Raw genomic sequence first — 10355 nt, 5'->3', positions numbered from 1 at the left:
AAAACATGCAGGCATAAGAATGATGATGGTCTTGTCCTAAGTCCAGAATTTGTCGCAATCCTGCCATGCATTATTAATTTCTTCCCAGCTTGGGGTAAACCAGGCTTTTTATATTTATTATTTATTTTTTATTGAAGCCAAAAGAACAAAGAAACATGCACTCAGTTCAACGTACAGGATTATGCAAGTGCTGATATGTCACTAAGTGTACCCAAGCCGCTCCCTTTTCCCTTGTTTTAAGGACGTTCCCTAACTTTGTGGTGATTGCGTTTTATATATACTCCCCGTGTTAAAAAAAAAAAAAAAAAAAAGAAAGCAATTGTTTGCTCCAAATTGCTTTTATACATTCTCCTCTTCCAAAGAAAGCATTTTTGCATCTCTGGCTTCACAACATCCTTGAAACTCTAAGTAAGACAAGAATTAGCTCTGACTCACTCAGCTTGGCTGGAGGCTGAAGATGTTTATCCCAGGTGCTACCTACAGCACCTGGGATTGGACTTTCTCACCACGGGACTCTCCCTGTACTGGACTCTGCCTGAAGAAGAGACAGATACTAGTCCACAGATTGTCAGCTCAACTTTTCTCCTCAGCAACCCTGTTCTCTTTATTGGCTGGCCCTGGCCAGCCAATGAGAATCAGGATGGATTTTATTGAGCTAGTCAAATCACTTTCCAAGAAGAAAATCACATGAAAGGTAATTCCAACAACTAGGGCACCTTCTCCCTCCCTCCGTCCCATTAGGACACCGAGCAGCTATTAGTGACCTGAGCTGTCCCCAAATGGGAATCAAAATAACTTGTCAGGGAAGAGAGCCCAACTGGGGTGAACATGCTCCTTATATTTTAGTTCCTAAGTGCTCTGAGTTTCTTTGTTTTCTGTGCCAATGAGTCCATCGTGGTATATATCTCATGTAAAGAACACATCCATAAATCTAACTGGAAACCAGAATGTGGCAAGACCATTTGATTATGGGGAAAATCTTTTTGATTTATGAGGTATTGTGACCCAGTGAGCCATATTGTACTTTCTTCTCTACCCCATCTGCTTCACAATCGCAAGATTCACAGCCTGCTTCTAGCAGTGACATGGGTCAGGGAGGGAAGGGTGAAGAGCAAGAAGAGTTGCTCTTTAATTACCCCTTATTTGAATATTAAATTATTCCTCATGAAAAACAGCTAGATTCAGCAGTCTGTGGCCCAGGCTACATTTTTCTGTTAATGTGACCTGAGGCCCTGCTTCATAAGAACTCTTAAGTAAATGTCCTGGGAAGTCTTTAAATCAGAGGCAGGCTGCCATTTGCAAAAAGGGACACCATTACAAAGGCTTCACAATTCAGCTACTTTAAGAGAATTTGGTCTAGAGAGCACATCAAGTAAATTATTCCTCTTCTGAGAATACTTCCATGTACATATTTCTGGTACTCCAAACTGCATTTTGGTGGATGCTAGTGGCTCCCACACAGATGCAAATTGTCCAGTTCTCTAGAACACTGCTTTCCAATGTGTAATCACCACAGAAGGTCTGACCCCAAAGCATGCTGGGAACTCCTGGTCATGAGAAATGCACGTGTCAAGAGAGTTGGAGTGGGAATGGAAGAAAACTTTCTGGGACCATCAAATGGGTTTCTCCCTACAAGGAGGGTATATCACAGCAAATTAAATCTGAATGGGTTAGTAAACCAAGATCTGACGAAATGTGGATGAACAAGGGGATGAGGTTCCTAAGCACCCATGTTAATGGTGTCTAATTGAGCAGACAAATAGACGAGCCTGAACAATGGGACCAGATTGGGAGGGGGACTAGCAGAATCTACTCTAGACTGTAAGCCCTGTGAGGGCAGAGACCCACATCTGTTTCATTTTCACATTCCTCTGTGCTGAGAGATGGGCCAGGCATATATTAGGGGCTTGATAGCAATGTGTGGAATGAAAAAGCCAGCAGAGCACTAAAGGGTATCACAATAGTTGTACCGTTTTTCTGAACTCCAGGTTGGGGAGAGGGGCTGAAGTTGGAATCAATCACCAGCGGTCGATGATTTAATCAATCTTGCCTATGTAATGATGTCTTCTTACAAACCCTAAAGGATGAGTTTCGGAGCACTTCTGGGTTGGTGAATACATGAAGATTCAGGGAGAGTGGTCGACCTGGAGATGGCCAGGAAGTTCCGCACCATTTCTTCATACCTTGCCCTTGGCATCTCTTCCATCTGATTGTTCCTGGATTGTATCCTTTTATAATAAACCAGTGATCTAGTAAAAAAAAAAAAAGTGGCTGCATGAATGTCAAAGGGTAGTTGTTAACAGGTAGGATGATAGGATGATGTTACTTTAGCTAATACAGGAGAAATGTTGAGCACAGTATCTGGTACATAATGACTCCACCCTGGCACGTCTATTCATTGGATAAGGGGCTATATCCGATCCTTCAAACTATTGGTGAGGGAGCTCATCCACCAAACTCAACTTCCAGTGATTCTAGGACTTAGTGGGGTCCAACCCTCAGATGGGTGACAATAAGACTAGCAGGGTCCAACAGACTCATTCAGGCTTGAGCAAAGTCCCAACTTAGGCCTTCTTTCTCACTTCTTTGTAGTCAATTAGTTACTAGTTGAGACTTTACAGTCAGAGAGTCAGGCTTACATCCCTGCTCTGTCACTTCTGTTATTTTTGACCCCAACAAGCTACAAAATTATCTGAACTTCAGATCCCTCACCTGTAAAATGGGAATGATAATAGCATTTACTAAAGGTTTGTTGTGAGGGCTAAGTGACAAATCATTAAATTTTCTGCACAGGGTCTGGCCCAAGGAAACACTCAACAATGGCAGCTATCACTAGTACTGTTATTAATCATACTATGTATGATGTAGTACCTTATTCTCACTGTTCTCATGCTTATGCCCCCAAAATAGTGTCTTACACAAAGTGGGTGTTTAATAATTTTGCATGCCTGACTCTTAATTTTTCCTGCCTTCTTTACCCCTTCTGCTGGCCTGGCAGGTAGCTGAAGAGCTATGTTGCACTTTGAGCTGCAGGTCATGCTGGCTCAGGGGAGCCCCAGGTGTATCTCATCTTTTTCCTGGAACCAGTGAGAAGTTGAGGTGTAGACTTTTCATGGTGAAGAACAAGTAGCACAAGAGTGTAAACCAACACAAACAAGCACATTTCAAGTATCTACTTGAGTCATATTGGCAAATATCCCATTGGCAAAGTATGTCATAACCATCTAAAGTCAAAGTGTGGGCGAATACTCCATGTGGGAAGAAATGCAAAGCCGCATGGCAAAAGTCATAACTATAGGAAGGGGGCAAGAATCAAGACAAATAATCAGAAAGCGGATAAAAATTTCTACTCCTAAAGTGTCATGATCTTTTTGATTTGTCTCCATATCATAGTGGCCACACTAGCTTCTAGATATCTGTTTCCTTGGGTCCCCACTAGATTGAGTGTTTTTCAAAGGGAAAAATGGTGTCTTCTTCTTTTCTCTATCCCCAGCACCTAGCGTGATGAATGAATGGATATTCATTACCATATTTCATCATCCTTCATCAGTCTCTGGGTAATCAAAGCTTGGGGTGACTGGGGCATTAAAAGCCAGTAAGAAGTTCACCTGTATCATTAGGGGCCCAATGAGGCTCCAAAGAGCCTCTTCCATAAACCTCCTCATTAGTTGCCTTTATCCTTCCTTCAAAGTTCCAGATGACCTTCTCACCCATCTTCAGGACTACTCTGAGGGGCAGATCTCTGTTTCACTTCACTCCTAATGAAGGGAACTATATTCCTCTCAAATAGAGCTATTAGTCAGCCTGGGTATGTTTTTATGAATTATTTTATTTTATATAATTCTTAAATCATTTTTCATTTTTGCATGATGTATGCATTTTCATTTTGGTTATATTCCCCATACAATTCCCACCCCCTTTTTCTGACCTAATCCCTCTTCTCCTCCCCCCCCCCCCCCACTGTAGTGTGTCTCTGGTCTATAGTTGCTTGTTGATTTTTGATTTTTACTTTATTATAATTAGTCTTTTTCCTGGTCCCCTATTTAGGTTTTCAAAATTCTTACTATGAGTGAGACCATCTGGTATTTTTCTTTTTCTTTCTGGCTTATTTTGCTGAGTACGATCCCTTCCAGCTCCATCCACGTTGCTGCAAATTGCATGAGTTTATCTTTTTTGATTGCTGAGCAATATTCCATTTTGTACCAACCCGGGTGTTTTAACCACAACACTTTTTAGGTCTTCAGAAGTCACCCTCTTCTCTTCAACATCAAATTCTTGTCTAGCAAGAAACTCAAGGCAATTTAAAAAAAAAATTATGGTGAAAAAAGTTATATTTAGAATTAGTCAGTTAGACTCAGTTCAGATGATCCCAATTTTGTTGGCAACATCCAGTGCATCCTAGTCAGGGGCCAGTCGAACATATGCCTTCTTCTCTCCATCAGGTCTGATCAGGGTGTTGATCTTGGCCATGTCAATGTCATAGTGCTTCTTCACAGCCTGTGATCTGGAGCTTATTGGCCTTAACATCCCCAGTGAACACAAGTGTGTTATTGTCTTCTATTTTCTTCATGGCTGACTCGGTGGTCAGAGGGAACATGATAGTGGGAGAGTGGTCAAGCTTGTTCCTTCTGGGAGTGTTCTTCCCCGAATGTTTGGGGTGCCTTCAAAGTCGCAATGTCTCGGGTCTCTGAAAGGTAGGTGAGGTGCAGATTTTCTTTTTCTTATGCCTGTGGATGCCTTTCAGTACTGCTTTCTTGGCCTTCAATGCTTTTGCTTTGACTTCCTCTTTGGGAGGGGCAGGGGCTTCCTTCTTTACTTTTGGTGCCATCTTCATGAAAAAAGTCAAAGCAATTTTTTGAACGACAGGTCCAGAGAGGATTTAAAATGACAAATATTTGACTGACAAATATTTGAAAGCCACACACCTTCCAAGTCTATCCCTGTCCTGAATGAATTCCAGATAACAATCCTTAACTCCCCACACACAATTCGAAAAGACATTTGTGTAGCTTTCTTCCTTTTTATCTTGATCCTTAATCCTAGTATCCAGGAGGCCATGAGGGCCTCCCGCAACTAGAACTGGTCTTACCCTGAAATGCCAGATATCTGAAGGTAGATAGCAGGTCGGGCATGATTTGATTCATACTGCAAACATTCTCCAAGGAAGTTAAAAGTTATTGTCTTTATTATAAAAATATTTGGAGAACCCAGTTTACTTTTTATTCTTTTTGGATTTCATAATAATAGACAGTTCTATGTTCAGTCACAGATTATTTGCTTTTCTAAATATACTCTTTAGAGTAAATTAAGAAACACTTACTCAATAAGACACTTCCTGAATTTCCAATGGGAGTATCTTAGCCCAAAGAGGAACTAGTATTGTCAAAGTTGTCTTTGTGAATTGCTCTTGAAGTCAAATTAAAAACAGCCTTTGGAGTTAAATTACAGAATCATGGAAATCATAAGTCTTGAAGGAAAAATAGACCTTTTGCTTCCTGGAAAAACAGTCAAAGTTGAACTTCAGAAGTTTGAGCTAAAGTGAGAATTATGAAAGCAATAATTGCTCTTATTCCAGGGTTTGATTCAACTGAAAAAAATGAATCTGTTTTGTAACAAAAGTGTCCCAACACCTTTTCTATGCCCAGCTAAGTCCTGTGAAGGAAAGAGAAGAGTTAAAAAACATGGTGACTGCTCTTTAGAATCTATGAGCCCCACATGACAAGTGATCAGAAAGAATACCAGTGTGAAAGAATAAGACCAGAGTTCCTCAAACTTTAATACACATACAAATCACCCCCTGATTCAGAAGTTCTGGGGTGTGGCCCAAGAGCCTGCATTTCTAACAAACTCCTAGGTGATGTTAATATTGTTAGTCTGTGTCCCACACTTTGAGTAAGCAAAGTTCTAGTTGTGGAACACTTTAGAATCTTCTGTAGGAAAGTCAAGTTAAGGGAGATAATGTAAGTAAAAGTGGTGAAAAAAATCTTCACAGAGGATGTAGATCTGGAACAATGTACATCTAGCAGAACCAAAGTCCCACAAAAAGATTCTCATGTACAAAGTTCCCATGAGGAGCCCCAAAGAATACTAGAGTGAATTATAAACATGGTGCTGATTAAGTTTGCTCATGTAAATTCTCGCTAAATAGGTAAAATGCAAAACAGATTCTGCTTCCACCAATTTCCATTGTGTATTGTGACACAATCACGCAAAAACAATCACCACAGGTCTTCCTAGCCACCTAAGACTAGTTACCATTAAGTGAACTTGTGAACCTGAATAATGTTTGCTTGGGATTGTCTACCAGGAAAGAGTGACAGATTTAATAAGCTATAGTTTAAACCTCAGAATAAGCTTCCAAAAGACTTATGTGACTTGGGAAAATGTAAAAGAAAACAAAGAAGGAACAGAAACTACATAAGGGACAGAAAGGTCTTGTTGACTTTTTTCAGAACATTGACTCCTGTCAGCCTTGGAAGAGAATTAGAAAGAGAATCTGTTTCTTTATATTATTTTCATTAATAAAAAACTAGCTTTTCCCTCCATCTCTCACACACTAAAAACGTTGAGCAAATATTTTTTGAATATCAGTGTGTAAAAGCACTAAATTATTATGGTGTTGTCCCCACCCACTCTTTCTAAAGGAATTGGGCTTAGATTGGGTGAGAGGAAGAGCATTTCAGGCAGGAGGAGAGTTTCCGGCCACAGTGGTAGGTCTGTTTGCTTCAAGCTGGAAAGGGCTGTAGAAATTAAGTTTGCCAAGGCAGGTTGTGGCCAGATGGGAGGCACCCAGCAGAATGCCTAGCTAAGAATCTAAACATTCTTCTTTAGGTAGCACATTTTTGACCCAGAGATGAATAAAATATGAAAAGGTCCATATTGAAGTACTTGGTAGTTGGCACTTGGCCATGCTTACTCTGGGCCATTGGCCTACTTGACAGTCTCACAGAGAGTTCTATGGGTGGTTCAGTGAGAAGGGGCATTAAAGGTAAGTGCAATAGCTGACGAGAGAGAGAGAGAGAGAGAGAGAGAGAGAGACCAAATCTCTGTATTCCTGTATCTGTGACCAAATTTAAGTGAGAGAGTCCTTAGGCCAAAAGACTTAGAGAACAACTGATTCTAAGAGGGGCAAAATACCCAACAGGTCCCTGAGAGTGGGGGCGTTCATATTTTTCTCATTAAATTATTCATAACATAAAGTATTATGTCTTGCTGAGGTTGGTGGAAAATATTTTGCTGAAGTCTTAAGTTGGAAAAAAAAAGTTGAGTTTTTTTCCTCCTTATGACCCCAGGCCAAAGAAAAAGTCTGTCACTCTGAATGTTTATGAAGGGGGCAAGCCAGAAGAGCGGGCACAGCCAAATACCTCTGAATCATCACTGAGCAGTAGGAGCAGTGTGTTCAGTTTGTAGGCAATACAATTTACCCAGCCCCCAGGGCTGGAGGCAGTAGGGCAACAGGTGGAAAAAGGGAGAGTAAGATGGAAATTAGAAATTTCAAAGTTAAAAATGTACCCAGGAGAATGAGCTGGCAGGTGACCCCTGAGCCTTCTAGATGGCTGTTCTACATGGCTGTCGGGTTACTTCTGAGCCAAATGGTCTGCTTGTTTGACATTGTTGTCTCTATTGCAAAAATGAGTAATGTACAAGCAATGTAAGAAGTCTCAGATCATAAAACCACAGGGGAAAAAATGATTGTCAGGATATGGAAGGGGTGGAGATTTGGAGCTGGGACTCCACTAACTTCTGAAGACCCCAATTTCTCCCTCCCATGGCCAAGGTAGCTGTAGTGCTGCCCAACATGAATGCCAGCCTGGGACTCAATTTTCTTCTGCTCCTGGTGAGGGAGAGGTGTGGGTGATGAATAGCATCCCATAGCGATGATTTTGATTATTATGGTTTTAATGCTTTTGCTCTGAGTTTCCCTCTTGAATGTTCATTCATTATTTTCTTCATTTATTCATACATTCAGCTAGGATTATTTATACACCTGCTATTTACCAAGAGCTGTGTAAAGCAAGGGGGAACACAAAGTTGGCCAACAGCAGGTCTGCACTCAATGGACTTTCAGTAGAGAAGATCTAGGAATAGTCTGAAATTATTGGGTTGACTCTGGGCTTCCTCACCTCAGAGAAAACTAGCAGTGAGAGAGCTGAAGTTGATTATGTGGAGTGTTGCTGGGGTCGTGGGAAAACAAAGAGTTTGCCTTAATGACCCTGGAGGAGAGAAACCCAGGGAAACCTAGAAGGAATCACGTTTTGTGGTTTCTGAAAATGGAAAAGATCTGTGCCCAGGGGAGGGGGAAACAAACCTCAGAGTAAAAGGGTTGTGGGACGTCCCTAGGAAAGTTTCTGCCAGCCATTGGGGCTCCCATTCTAGGGCACAGTGCTATGTTCCAAGCATACCTTGGAGTGGGGACCAGAGACCATGGGACTGGGAGGAAGGGGTACTCAAGTAAGAAGTATAAGAATCAAAGGGAAGACTTAAAGATGTGTTTTAGGGGGCATGTGCTGTCATTAGTAAAATCCAGAACCTGTCCATCATCTTAGGAGGAGGGGCAACTTCTAAAGGTCTGGGTTTTTTATCAACTCAACCTAATGGAAGCATAGTAGAAAATAAAATGATTGAAATAAAATTAGGAGCTGTGAAATTCATCCAGTTCTGAAGGTATCTCCTGGGTCATACCTGCCACTCTCCCCAGGTCCTCCTGACCTGTTTTGGCCAGGGTGGCGATATCAGGGCTTGCACGCAGACCTGTCTTAGCATAAAGCCTGCCTTTATAAGGTAGAAAACTCACTTGAATAAAAGGCTTTTTGGAGTAGATCCCTTCATAATTTGCATGCACATTCTAAGCTCTTCTGTCTACATGCTCTGCACCACTCTCCCTTTCTCCCTACCCCTTCCCTCTTTCCCTCCACCCCTCCCTCTCTCCTCTTTCGCTCACTCTCTCCCTGCCTTTGACTTCAGAGTTTATACCCTGAACCAGTACATTGTACTCATTGTTGTAGCTTTGTAGATACCAGGAAAGGGTGGTCAAGTCTATGTGGGGTTATGTGAAAATATTTCCAAGAATTATATGATTTTTCATATAAATAAAGGTACATATTTGAAGAGATAGGGGAATTGATTGTTTTCCTGGTATATGCCTAAGTCAAATGGCGGGGGGTAGGGTGGGTGGGGGCACTGAGAGGCAAAAATGTATTAATAGTTGCCTTCAGGGAGAAAAAATTTTAAGTACAAGGAAAGAAATGGTCACCTTTAATTTTGTTCATTTCTTTACTGTTTGAATTTTCTTACTATGCACATGCCTTACTTTTAAAAACAACCAAGATGATATAAAAATTGGGATTTATAGAAAACCTTTTTTTACTTCTCTTCTTTATGTACGAACAACTAATAAACATGCATTACCAAAAAAAAAAAACAAATCGTACTTATCAAATAATTCTAACATAGTGATCCTACCCAACATAGGCCAGGAAAATTCTGAGGTGATCTTGAAGACTTGGCTGGTTCTGGCAGAGGCCCAGGTTCTAGAAAGCCCTAGACATGAAGAGTCATGTGTTACAGATACAGAAGGCACTCTGTTGATTACGTATGCTTCCTCCTACCCCAAAGCCTCAAAGGCCCTGTGAGGAATCTAGAAACTGCCACGAGGACACAACTTCCATGTGGACATGAAGTTGACACTGCCAAAGGTATTTTTTAAATTTTCTAAAAAAAATCTTCACTGTCCAATAATTTAGCCATGGTGTGATCATGGCACACTGGAAATATGGATGGTGTGACTGGGGAACTGGAATTTTCATTTTTAACTGATTTAATATAAACAGCCACACTAGGCTAATGGCTTTTGTGTTATAAGCACAGCATTTATACACTCATTTATACACTTCTGTTGTTTTATTTTTTCCTTACCATTTGTCACTATCTAACATATCATATAATTTATTTATAATATATGTGTGTCTTTTAAATTTTTATTTATTCATCTATTATTGTTATTTTTTTCTTACATCATTGTTTATTTCTGTGCAGTACTTGATTTCTCCCCTCAGGTGTAGTCTCCATAGTTCTCCCACCACCACAGCACCCATGACCCATCACCATAGTCCCTCCTGCTTTCCCCCCTCATTTTGACCCTTCCCCCTTACTTATTATTTTGTTAAAACAGTTATAAATTAAAAAATAAAAATGCACTAACCAAGTTTCAACATAAACTTTGCCTGCTTGTATATGGCTTTTAAAGACTAATTATAATAAAGAAAAAATCAAAATCAACAAGCAACTATAAACCAGAGACATACTAAGTGGGGGGGGGAAGGAGGAGGGATTAGGGTCAAAATAAGGGGGTGGAA

At 40.7% G+C, this 10355-nt stretch overlaps 1 pseudogene; it reads right to left on the bottom strand.

Annotated features, from left to right (window-relative positions):
* Positions 1 to 4359: 4359 nt before the first annotated feature.
* LOC119246733 (60S ribosomal protein L23a-like) lies at positions 4360 to 4834 on the bottom strand (annotated as a pseudogene).
* Positions 4835 to 10355: the final 5521 nt, after the last annotated feature.

This window comes from Talpa occidentalis, unplaced genomic scaffold (assembly GCF_014898055.3).
Source record: "Talpa occidentalis isolate TD23 unplaced genomic scaffold, MPIMG_talOcc4v2.1 talOcc4.15, whole genome shotgun sequence".
Classification (NCBI taxonomy): Eukaryota; Metazoa; Chordata; class Mammalia; order Eulipotyphla; family Talpidae; genus Talpa; species Talpa occidentalis.
This window is presented reverse-complemented; position numbering and strand designations above follow the sequence as displayed.